The sequence below is a fragment of the Anastrepha ludens genome, chromosome 3 (genome assembly GCF_028408465.1).
Source record: "Anastrepha ludens isolate Willacy chromosome 3, idAnaLude1.1, whole genome shotgun sequence".
NCBI classification, from domain to species: Eukaryota; Metazoa; Arthropoda; class Insecta; order Diptera; family Tephritidae; genus Anastrepha; species Anastrepha ludens.
Window position 1 is genome coordinate 87,622,876 of NC_071499.1, and position 13,354 is coordinate 87,636,229.

The 13,354-nt window shown below is 37.0% G+C and overlaps 1 protein-coding gene and 1 long non-coding RNA gene across 4 annotated transcripts in view; one reads left to right on the forward strand and one right to left on the reverse strand.

Annotated features, from left to right (window-relative positions):
* The window catches only part of LOC128858398 (uncharacterized), a 76,151-nt gene that overhangs the window by 10,473 nt on the left and 52,324 nt on the right, over positions 1-13,354 (forward strand). The window lies entirely within an intron of this gene.
* LOC128858400 (uncharacterized) overlaps positions 5,756-13,354 on the reverse strand; it is a 43,441-nt gene continuing 35,842 nt past the window's right edge. Inside the window, exons 3-4 of the long non-coding RNA XR_008454004.1 lie at positions 12,402-12,656; positions 5,756-5,923 (exon numbers count right to left, since the gene is read on the reverse strand). This is a non-coding gene — a long non-coding RNA (uncharacterized LOC128858400). The remainder of the gene's footprint in view (positions 5,924-12,401; positions 12,657-13,354) is intronic.

The following is a 13,354-nucleotide window of genomic DNA, read 5'->3' on the forward strand; positions in this document are numbered from 1 at the left end:
AACTATTTACTCATTTTTTATTCATTCGATAACTTATTTAGCATTACTAGCATTAAATAATAGGTGCCTTCGTTTCGACCATTCTCTGCTGGCTTGACGAATAATTTGCGTTTGCAAACTCACTATTTTCAATGCTTAGGCAAGTTAGACAGCGTTCATGCAGAGCAAATTTTGTTGCTTCAATTTTGCGACTTTTCTTTCGGTGTTGCGCGTTGTGTTCGTACACGACAACTCCGTTGCTTAAAATTGTTTAGTTTTTAGTCTAAAGTCAACAACAACGAAAAGAACGAGAACACAAACGGTGTTGAAAGATCACATATGTCTCCGTATTTCCCTTGTCCTTATTTAATTCGCTGTAATCAACTGTATATGTATTTATGCTCAAAAATAATTCAAACTGTTCCTATGCAGTATGCGGTCATGCAGTAATACCGAGACGTTCCAGCGATTGAAGATTTTCTCTATTTTGGTAACAATGTAGACAAACTCATATACAGCAGCCTTAAGTCTATTATCTATCTATATTATTTTATGATGTTGAAAGTAAATGCATACATGTAAATGCATGAATGGAATATGCAACGATAGAAATGCCATAACCTATATTGTAAACCAAATACTTTTAATATCGCGAATGACAGCAGGAAGCTTCTTAATTATTTATAATGCACTTCTACGGCGAGCTCTTAAAAAAGTATTGTAGAACTGTAGGAAAAAATAATTTCAATTCCTTATACCGTCTTTAGCACGTTCGCTATCAAGCGCCTCATATATGAAACAGCTGGGTTCTTTTTAAACCACAAGGCCACTATGGGTGAAACAACAGATAAAAGAGAAAATAAAAAGTCAAAACCAGTTACCATATATATAAATATATACATATAATTGGCGCTTACACTCTTTTTGGATGTTTGGCCGAGCTCCTCCTTCTATTTGTGACGTGCGTCTTGATGTTGTTCCACACATGGAGGGATCTACAGTTTTAAGCCGACTCCGAACGTCAGATATTTTTTTACGAGGAGCTTTTTCATGGCAGAAATACACTCGGAGGTTTGCCATTGCTTGCCGAGAGGCGACCGCTATTAGAAAAATACTTTTTCTTCATTTTGGTGTTTCACGGAGATTCGAACCAACGTCTTTCGGATTCCGAATGGTAGTCACGCACCCACCTATTCGGCTACGGCGGCCACCCAAAACTAGTTACCGTACTTGATTATAATTTGAATATGTTAAATATTGACAGGTGCGACCAAATGGTTTCTTACTACCCAACACTACGAAAGTATTTCCGATGGTACTTAAAAATATTTTCCACGTGTCAATATTTAACGCATGCTGGCTATATAATTTTGTAAACAACCTGAAAAAATAAAACTGGTTTACAATTACGTGAAGATATTGGACCTTCTGCGAATACTCCGGTTCCGAAAAAGTTAGCTAAAAGATTAAGATTCCGTGCATATTCTCAAAAAGGAACAGGTCAACAACCTTTTTTAACGTTCGACGGCTGCCAAAATAAAGGCCAAGCAATTGGTGTATGTATCGATCTATGTTTTAGAGATTATCAGTCCGAAAATAAGCCATAAGATAACTATATTTTCATTAAGGCATACTATTTTGTAAGTTTTGTATCTTTGAATAAAACTGATCTATAACACCTTACTGATTGATTGTCACATAAATGCGACCCTGGTCTGTACCAAAAAAGAACTATAGACCTTCGTAACAAATGGGTGACAGTATTAAAAATAATAATTCTATAATGAGTTTGAGTTTCAAAGATATCCAGTGACAAACAAAGCCCACATTACCAGACAAGGAAATATAAATTTCTAGCTGGAATTTGATGACGTACAGCTTAGACCCCTTTGGTAACGAGCATGTTAATCACCAACTTATTTCAGCAAATGATTTTGATAAACTGGAAGTTGTCTTCATTACATATTTTACGTTCAAAAATCATATATGTCATGTCCTTCCTAAGTTCTACAGTAATCTAGCTTTTTTCAAATATCTCTGCAACTCTTTAGTTCGTTTAAAACTCAAGTATTCCACTACTATATGAAATCTGATCTATGATTTCCACGCTGCTAGAATAAGAAGGGGGTAACGTAAGTTCATTCGCTTTGCACTCCAACCGACAAAATTTACAGAGATACTTCTCCTTATCTTTCACACTACATGCCAAAAGCTTAAAGTCACTTAAAAAGAGAAGAATAATCCATCCTCTTGTGTTTGTTTACGAATTAATCAGTGGTTCCACTGACTATTCTGATCTTCTCGGGCTGATTAGTTTCAATATACCTAACAAAGCTTTTCGTGTTGAATATTCATTTTATCTCCATGTGCTAACAGCCAATTATCTTTCTCGTACATCTATAAGCAGAGCACTTTTGGAGCACAATAAAAAAATATAAATATTGACTTTTCATCTCCGAAGTCTGTTTTTAAATCTTTCATTAGCGGTCTGTGCTGCTAGTTTATATTGCTCTTTTATAGGGATGTTGTTAACATTTGCAGCCGCCGTAGCTGAATGGATGGGTGCGTAATTACCATTCTGAATTCGAAGAACGTGGGTTCGAATCTCCGTGGAACAGCAAAATCAAACCTCCGAGTGTATTTCTGCCACTTAAAAAAATATCTGTCGTTCGGAGTCGGCTTAAAACTGTAGGTCCCTTCATGTGTGGAACAACATCAAGACGCACGTCACAAATAGAAGGAGGAGCTCGGCCAAACAGCCAAAAGGCTAAAAAGATATGTATGAATACTTTTAAGTTGTATCTACATATAAATATTATCTTCATTCTGTGGCTCTATTCTGTAAGGTCTTGTCACCTTAGATTTAATAATATAAGATAAAAACTACTTAAGTGCAGCTACAAAGCAATATTTTTTTGTCTTGTACAAACTGCAGTTCACCAAAATCACTGCTTGTTTGACGTTGGTTTCGATGCTTTATGCGAAATGCTCTAGTTTTGATTTATAAACTTATTTTCAAGTAATTAGCATTTTATTTGCATAATATTTTCATATTCAAAAATGTACATGCATATCGTATGTATGTATGTATGTATTATATTTGCGTTCGCTGAAATGTTTAACCTTGACAATGAATCATCAACTCGAGTTTGCTGCTCGTATGCTATGTATGTCTAATAATTGCTATTAAAATTATTTGTAGAGCATAACAAAGAGTATTGACTTTCATTTCATGAACGCTCACTGCCATTGTTCGAATTTATGGCATTTTAAAAATACCTTCTTTTAATTTAACGACTTTGCTTGCGATTATCGTTAATAAAAATTCATGTCGAAAGATTTTGCTATGAAAAAGTACGAATTACTGTGTTGGCGTTATATGGCAATTGTTAGAAAAATAAGATCGTACAATGAGATAGGTTAAACAATGTTATGCGGTGTACAAACAGAAAATCTCAGTTTAACCCCAGCGCTAAATACTTGTCGAAAATTCAGATCAGAAATTTCACACACAGTAAAATAGTTATTAAAATAGCTTTATTGTTTATCAAAATATTCTCCTTCGATGTCGTCTGCATTTGCTTGAACCAATTTTCAAACAATTTTACTACTCAAAAGTGGATATCTCCACAACGAGCTGTTTAAATCAACGTGAGAGCTCGCATGGTCTTGGTGAAGGATGAGTCATCTTCGACGATGACTGAGTCTCTGAAAACTTCTGACAAACAATTGGTACAACCACTCAGTGTTAAGTTTTTCTAATGGTAAAGTTGGCAGATTTTCCGAAAAAACAGGCGACTATTCGCTTTGAGGTGCTTCTTCCGTGAACAAATTTTGTTGGGATAAACTCGTCTTTGAACACGCTTGCTGATGATTGCAGAAATCCACCACCTATTACGATGTCACAGACATGCTTTGAACCATCTGAACCACCACCGCAGTTGACCTTTTTCAATATTTCTTTACACCAATTGGCAAGGCCCCTTTTTTGGGTAATTTTCAAATTATGCAGTATCCAACGAGAATAAATATTCTTGATGACCAAACGTTCACGTAATATGGAATGTGTGCTGCTTTCATTAATGACTAAGAATACCTCTTTCTCGGGATATGTCAAATGACGTTTGTGAACGGCCTTTATGGAATTCACCCTGCAAGGATCGACGGCCACGTTGTAACTGGTTGTATCAGCGTTTCACAGTGGCTAAAGTCGAAGTAAGTTGATCAATGCACTCCTGTTTCGCTAATCCATGTCGAATTACATAATAAACTTTCAGTTTTCACGAATTAATTCCATTTTTTAGGCGAGATTGATTTTTTTACTCAATGGAAAAAGAACAAATAAAGCTCATAAGTGAAAACGTTATATGGAAGTTTATGCTGAAAGATACCAAACGTTTCGATAAAAATATCGACTAACAGCTTATCATACGTAGTGTTGCAAAGACTCAAAATATTATATATAAATCCAACCTAACTTTTCATTTGCTTAAAAACATTTCTTTCACATGCCTCACTTCCAATTACCTACCAACCATTAACCAACCATTCAATTACCTTACGGTAAAGTTACACTCATTTTTTCATTTCAACCAACACAATCTTGTATTCTATCATGATTTTTATGCTCAGATAGCTAGTTAAACTGAAGGTTACAATCAGTAAATTTAGCTTACTCAATTAGTAATTGGCAACTGAAATTCTTTTACATTGTCTGATAATTTCTACACTTTATCTGCCCACAAATTTAGGAGATCTACTTCAATAGAATCATTTCACGCACAACTTCTTAATTTCTGACCTATTAAAATTAATAAATTTATAGTGTTTTTGGCCCTCTAATTTCCGTCTTATTTATGAATGATACTTACAGATGCTTTAAATTTGACATAAGGAACTCAAAGGATGTGCTTAAGCTCCAGGTGGATTTTAATGAAATCGCTTCTTGGTGTGCATATTTATATACCTCTTTAAATATTAAAAAATGCTTTCATGTCCTTTACCCCAAATCTTGCCATATTCCACGATTGTGATATAATATCTCTAATAATGCCCTAAAATTTGTAGATGAAATCGAAGACCTTGAAGAAATTTTTAACTCTAATTCTTTCTTCTCAATTTTATTATCTCGAAATCATACTCGATCTTGGGATTTGTTAACTTATCATTTTAAACTTCTCAGTCAATTACATGATGAAATTACTGTTTACTGCGCTTCTTCGATCTAAATTGGAAGGGGCTGCATTTATTGGGGATCTTACCGCCAATTTGCTATCCCAAGACTAGAACGTGTACAAAATATTTCTCAATGCTTTTTAAATTCGCCCTAAGATCTTTAAATTTTGTTGACCCATTACCTTCTTATCGCTCGCTCTTTTTATTAATGGGATTAAAGTCGCTTGAATGCAGAAGGTCGGTTCTGTCGCTTTCTTTTGTGTTTAATTAAGTTCAAAGTGACACTGATTGTGAGTTTCTAATGCAATTCGTTAACATTATTATTTCGGAGCTCTTATCCTTTTTATCTTAAGATGTTCAAAACGAGTTTCGAGTCTTAGGTGCATTGCTCGGGCTCTTCGCGAATTTAATGACATCTCGAATTCCATTTTGTTACATTTTACAATTTCTAAAAATCTATTATTTTCTTTATTGAATGCTTCATTCACATTTGCTAATATAGTTGTTATTGTTTTGTTTAGTTTTAGCTATCATTTTATTAATAACTGATTTGCATTAAAAATTGCATTTTCTCAGAAAGTTTACTGAAACTTACTTATCATCAACGACAATTACTGGTATAAAAATACCATCTTCCGATTGAGAGATGTCGCATAAACTGATAAAGAATGACATTTAAGCGCGCAGCTCCTCCAGACAACGGGTTTTTCAATCATTTTTTGTGGCTCCTTTAATTTGCGCCGTGGAATCTACAGCCTCTTGTAATCAACTGAAATCAACCAGACAAAAAATGTTCATCAAAATAAGTTATTCTGCGCCGCACTTATTTCTTTTTAACGCAAAAAAATTAAAATTTAAAGTGAAAAAGAAACAAATTACGCTTTTTTAATATAAAATTTGATTCTTTACAGCACACGTTTATATCATGCTTTTGTGAGAAACACTTCTCCCAAAAAAAGTATAACTTTTATATAGCAGGGTGAAAATATTATAACACAAACAACCCACATGGCAAAGTCCACGGCGGAGCAGCAATTCTTATGAGAAATAGGCTCTCTCTCTCATTCTCTAAAACTCTGCTGTGCCAATTATATTCAAGCCACATAGATATGCCAAAAAAAGTTTCATAAACTTGACCATTTCGGCGATATACTGCTCTCCTCGTTTTTATATCATATTACAGATAAGCAATTTAAAGACTTTTTTAGTACATTGGCATACCGCTTCTTAACACGTGGCGAGTTTAATGTATTACATATATATTGCGGCTCAAGCCTTATAAATCCACCCGGCCAGTAACTTTATAAGTGCATGTTTCAAATGGCCCAAAGAATACAGTGACGGTTCACTAGTGCAGACGGTGTTGCAGAAAAAATTGTCAAAAATTAGCAAAATTTTTAAACCACTTGAAACTTACACCTCGGCAAAAACAAAATTCAATAGACTAAAAAACTGCATACACAAATTCTTTCCAGAAATTCTGACTGAAAAGTTTGAAATTTAGATGAAAAGTCGCTGAATTTATATAAATTTTGTACAAATTTGAGACTTTTCATTACATAAATTTTGCTGTAGTTTAAAGTATTGAAATTAAAAAAGAATTGAAAATATACAAAATAAACAAATAAATAGGCAAGACTTGTCAATATGTGGTACACACTTTTTGTGGACGCTGACTACATATTCGTATTACGAGCTCCTCCTCCTATTTGAAATCCCGATAAGAAGAGGTAATGGCATCTGGGTTCGAAGTCCTGAGGAAAAGGCCAATCTCCCACAGTGCGATAATTCACATATAACAATTCACACAAGTAATCTAAAGTAAAGATGACACTACAGATCACTGAGATATGAAGGTAGTATGGGAAATTTTACGACACACCTTGTACAAACGCATAACTATAAGTTCTTCCAAGGATATCAGATTACTAGGTTTGCCCATCCGATACAAAATTGTAAGAGTAACTTCCACGTAACCGGGGTCAAGGAAAAGAATTCTGCTCGCTCATTTCATACGTATTCACACACTCGTTCCATCAGTCGTTGCTCAGGTGGTAACGAAGCAATATGGAGAGAGGCTGTGTTGATTTTTTTTGTATATCACAAACGCAATATCCGCTCTTGCGTAAACAGACCGCTGTCATGACTCCGCTTACGTCAGCCAATCAGCTGATTCCTTCGAAATCGCTGAGAGCATGTTAACGGCCTGTACATCTTGTGCCTCCATTCGAAGGAGAACAACACTACGCACAATACATACGGCAAAGCCTACAGCTTTTTACTTGAAAACATATGCATTGATGTACCAACTTCTTTTTTCTTCATATTCTTTATAACATTTACCACAAATGCATTACTAAACTTTGTACTTTGAATTGAAAAAAAAAATGAAGTAAAATTACGCTGAGCTATGAAATAATTAAAAGCCGCATTCGGATGAATTGTCAACGCAATTTTTATGGCAAACATGACAGTTATTGATTTGAAAAAAAAAAAAAAATATGTTATGCGGTTGCACTTGTACAAAATAACAGTACCAATGATAGTACACGCACGTAAGTATGTACACCAAACCCAGCGAAAATGCAGCCAGTAGCAATTTGGGCTTGATAAAGTGTCAAAAGGTGGCAGCGATTGTGGACTCGTCGCAGCAACAGAGAAAATGTTGTTCACCTTTAGGCGACACCGGTTGGGCCGGTCGCATGTGAAGGGGCTGACGAAATAAACAAGTAATTTTTTCATGCTAATATGCGTGTCAACATTCATGTACACACGCGTTTACAGTTTGTATAGAAATATGCTCATACCTATAGGCATTTGCATTTATAATCGCTTTAAGCACACATTTACATATGTATACATATGCACATATGCACATGCAGATGGGTGTGCATAGATATTAATCCATCAGCGCGTATGCATTCATAATTTTTTTCATTAAATAAATGAGTTGTTGCCTTCAGGCTCTCTATTGGATTTTATTGCGATGTCACATTGGTTTGTCTGTAATTGATTGACTGCCTGTGGTCTGTTGAATGTCTGGGCGCGCGCGTCCGCCCAGTTATCTGCCCATTACGCTACCCAAGGCTCCCATTTAATTCACTGTTTACCGTTAAAATAGTTGGCATATTTAAAATGCTACATGCATTTGTAATCAAGTGAACTAAGTACTTTGTATTATTTTAAATAAAAGATTTTCTTTCCTTCTGATTGTTGTTCTTTGCTAGCCACCGGTAGACGAATAAAAGATTAAACCAACTACTGGCATTTAAGGCATTTCAATTAAAATTTCAATGCTTGTCTCTACAAAATGATGCGGTGAACATGGCATACTGATGCAGTGTCGTTGAAAAAACATTAAAACTATGTATGAATAGTTAAAAAACAATAAAAACATTTTGTGTTAAAAACAATTATCGGCCAAGTGTGAATAAATTTTCGTATGACGACATGTACTCGCATTAAATTTTATTGGACAACTTCCTGAAGTTAAGTTTCAGAAAAATAATGTCACCGGCCAGCAGCTAAAACCAGCAATTTTTAAATAAAAAAGAATCGGAATATACATTAAACATACACATATAAGTACATATGTATCTAAAAATATCTGTACATAAAACACATACATGTGTGGTATTGAAAAACCCCAGCTACTTTTTCTACCGATCTATACAGAGGTTGACAACTAAGTGGAGCCAAAATACACGTTCATGCTTCACGGTACATATTTTTAATTTCTTTTATTTCTCGACAAATATTTATTTATTATAGGATTTCTATTTCGATCGCGTGGGTTGGTTCGTGACTATCATTCGGAAACGTCGGGTTCAAATCTCTACTGCCCTCAGCAGTGGCAGGTAGTGGCAAACCTCCGAGCATATTTCTGCCATCAAAAAGCTCTTCACGAAACAACCATCCGCCACAGATTCGTCTATTTGTATAAAGGGTGTTGTTGTTGTTGTTGTTGTTGAGGTGGTTGAACATTTCTGAGCTGAAAATGCTCCTAATTAGTGACCAGCACCGTTTTACTACCACTATCTCGTGTGAAGATGATGTTTTTTTTGTTTTTGTTTCCAAGTCAGATCCATTTAGTGAGGTCCAAGTAGAGCAGCAAATCCTTTATCTCGATGTCTGAGATTTCTTTAATTTGCTGTAAGAAAGGCTTACCGAAGGATCGGAGTCGTGCCCTGGCTAGTCCCGGACATTCACATAAATAGTGGAAGAGACTTTCCTTCGCCCCTTCCGCTTGACAGCTTCTACAGATAGGATTGAAGGGTAGATTGCGTCTAGCTGCACGATCCCCTACTTTCCAATGTCCTGTAAGGGTTGCAGTGATACGTGAAATGTTTGGCCGAGAACATCCTAGCAGGTCATTCGTCCTTTGGATTTTGTATGACGGCCATGTGTTTTTTGTTGTGATACATGTAGGTATTTGCTTCCATCTTCTTTCGGCTAAAGCATGATAGTGTGAAGCAATAGATGCTTTTAGTGTGTTCAGTGGGGTGGAAACTGCCACCGCCTCTGCTATGTCTAGTGTCGAGCCCTTTCTTGATAGTTGCAAATATTTTGAACATTTAAAACGCGCAATTACAGCTCAAAGCGCTTTACGAGAATCAGCCAAAGCGCTGTTATTATGAAGCTCAATAAGGAAAGTCTCAAAGAACAATTGCATTAGCTTAGACAAAGCCTACGTTGTAAGAAAACCTAATGAACTCTGGAATTTGACTTGCATGACTTTAACTGAGTTTTTTTCTACTGATTACTCCTTTGAGCGGAATAGGGCCTCTACAAAACTGTTGCTTTAGATGATATTGTCTTAGCATTGACCTAGCATGTGCTTACGGAGGATAATTCATGCAGGATGGATCTTTTCCAGGTGTTCTTTGGCCGGCCGCGACTTCTGCTTCCCTTAGGATTCCAATCAAGGGTCATTCTTGTGATACTGTGGGGCGGTTTTCTAAGAGCGTAGCCTATCCAACCCCATTGTAGGCGTGTTAGCTGGCGTTATATGGGCTCTTCGTTCGTTTGTCTCCAGAGTTCTACGTTACTCATTATGTTGGGTCAGAATATACTACATATTAATCTCAAGCATCTGTGGTTGAAGCATTGAGGTTTCCGCGTGATTATTTTCGAAACAAGCCACGTTTCACTTCTTTGCAGCAGCGTCGACTTGACACAAGCGTTGAATGTCCTGAGCTTGGTGTCTCTGGAAATTTGCGAGTTTGCCCAAATTTTCCATATGCGCCCGAATGCAGCCCTTGCCTACTCAATCCGTTGTTGGCATCTTCCTCTGCTCCACCGTCCAGTGCTAGAGTGCATCCGAGGTAGCAGAAGCTAACAACGAACTTCACTTCTTTGCCATCCATCATTACGTGGTTATTGCTAGTGTGGTTGATTCTCAATAACTTAGATTTTGCGATGTTTACTTCCAGCCCGACTTTGCCTGCCAGCATTACTAGTTCGTCCGCCTTCGTTTGCATATCGGTTAGCTTGTGCGATGGCAGTCAAATATCGTCAGCAAATTCCAAATCCTCTAGTTGTCTGGTGAGAAGCCGCCTAATACCTCTGTGGCGCGTGACCTCATCCAGGAAGATAAGAAGGTGAAATTGTGTGCTACTCAGTGACGAATCCAACACGAAAATGATGACTCCGAGTACCATAGCTATATTTAACAGTCCTCCGAACATTCGGAATTGTTGCAGATGAGGATCTTCAAATGTTTGGTGAAAACCCGCATAACACTGGCGCAATTATGTACGTTCTGTAAACTGAAGCAAGTTAAACTCCTATGCTCTCATCAGTCATACATCCATAATGCGCAAATGCCTCTTCTGGCACTAAACACTTTTTCGTATGCCCGCTTAAACTCATTTATCCTACAACGTCCTCCCTTCGGACCACCCGTCGAAGCAGCTCAATGCAAAGGCCTGCCGTTAGATATCATTGACGACGACGGTGGATATTTTTACGCCTCTCAACAGGGATTTTCAAGTGAATATATCAATAGCAACAATTTTCGGCATTGAAACTAAAGTGCAGCTTTGCATAGTCAACACCTTGAAGCCTGGGCTGTATTTAGTTAGTCACATCTATAGTGGAGACATAGCCTTTCATCCATTGATTCCAATATATCTTACTAAGGTACATCTGGTGGTTCTAAGATGAGCTGTGGTGTGGGAGCTGGCTTCCATTCGGAGCCACTCAACCTATCTCAATCAATTCGTCTTCCTGATTATGCCACCGTGTTCCAGGCAGAAGTTTTAGCGATCAGAGAAGCATGCAAATCCCTAGAACTCTACAAGGAAGTTGGTGCAAGAGTAGCTATCTTCTCAGACAGTCAAGCAGCTATTAAGGCCTTAGACTCCAACTACATTTCATCCAAACTGGTCCTACAGTGTAGAGAGGAGCTGAAACTGCTCAGCCATTGGCTTGAAATTACCCTGATATAGGTTCCCGGTCATAGGAACATACGGGGCAATGAGATAGCGGATGAACTAGCAAGAAAGGGCTCGACACTAGACATAGCAGAAGCGGTGGCAGTCTCCACCCCACTGAACACACTAAAAGCATACATTGCTTCATACTATCATGCTTTAGCCGAAAGAAGATGGAAGCAAATACCTACATGTATCACAACAAAAAACACATGGCCGTCATACAAAATCCAAAGGACGAATGACCTGCTAGGATGTTCTCGGCCAAACATTTCACGTATCACTGCAACCCCTACAGGACATTGGAAAGTAGGGGATCATGCAGCTAGACTCAATCTACCCTTCAATCCTATCTCATCTTCACACGAGATAGTGGTACTAAAACGGTGCTGGTCACTAATTAGGAGCATTTTCAGCTCAGAAATGTTCAACCACCTCAACAACAACAACATCTGGTAACAAATTTAAACGTTATGAAACAACTAAAACACTGATTCAAATAAACGAAGCTCTAACATATTGAACAAGGCTTAATTTCATGAAATGTTAGTTCATGCTGATAGAAGTGTTAGCTCGTGCTGATCTTGGAACCTTCTGTCAGTAGCCAAACTTTCAGGCAGACTTTTCGGGCGCTTTTCCTATTGCCCAGCATTTCAAGATTCTCACACTCATGTAAGAAAAGTTGTCTTTACAATAAATTTCTAATTAAAAACCGTAAAAGGGAAATGTATTGATTGGAGTTGCTATAAAATAAAGGCAGATAAATAAATGTGATTATACTATATATTAACACATATATTCATATATACTTACATAAACCTATTTAAACAAATGAGTTTATATATTGTATTTGGCCACGCTTCTCCTCGAATCCATTGATGTTGTCCTACAGCCTATTGTTCTTTGCAGCTCATCGGAATGCAGTAACTTATGCGACTATTGTGAAGACTGCGATATACGCACTTACGGCTCACGCCGGCCCTTTTGTTGAATAGTACAAGAATGACAAGAATGCTGACAATCATTGCGGTTGCAGCGACAGCAAGATAGGGAATTGCATCGGATTTTCTATATTCATGGATATAATAGATATAAAATAGCAAAAATTAAATTAAAATAAAACAGCGTAACGTGAAACTACGCGTATATAAAGAAATAAAAAAGTTGCGTATTCGTATTCAGGCGTAATCGAGTTTGTGCGCGAAGCGTATTTTTAAAACCTTTCAAGGGAAAAAATCTTTTTTTTCTAATAATAGATCCCTTCATTTCTTCCAATCGACACGACGGCCAATCATTTTTTGCTTTAACTCTGTGCCAATAAAGATAGTTCGTTAAGCGTCAAAAACTATGCATCTACAGGAAAATTTCAGGAGTGGCCCCAAATACTGCATTACAATATTTCTTTGTGTGCCCAATCCAAAAAATGCATTAGCAGAATAACAATATATCGCACCCTAAATACAAAAGGGTCACAACTCAAAATGTACTTCTGCTCAAATATGAACGAGACGTTATCAATAAAACGGTCCGCGGATGACATATGGCAAAAATACATTTTTTGTTTTTTGGTAGGACTATTATAAGCTTACATGGCAAATTTCAGCGTGATATGTCACATAGTTTTTTTTCTGTGCTATTGTCACAAGCCAAGCTCGAGTGTGGAAAATTTTGAGTTGTGACCCTTTTATATTTAGGGTGCGATATAATATAAAGGTACACCATCGTCTAGTATTTATCGAATGCGCAGCGTTTTCTTGTGTGATGAA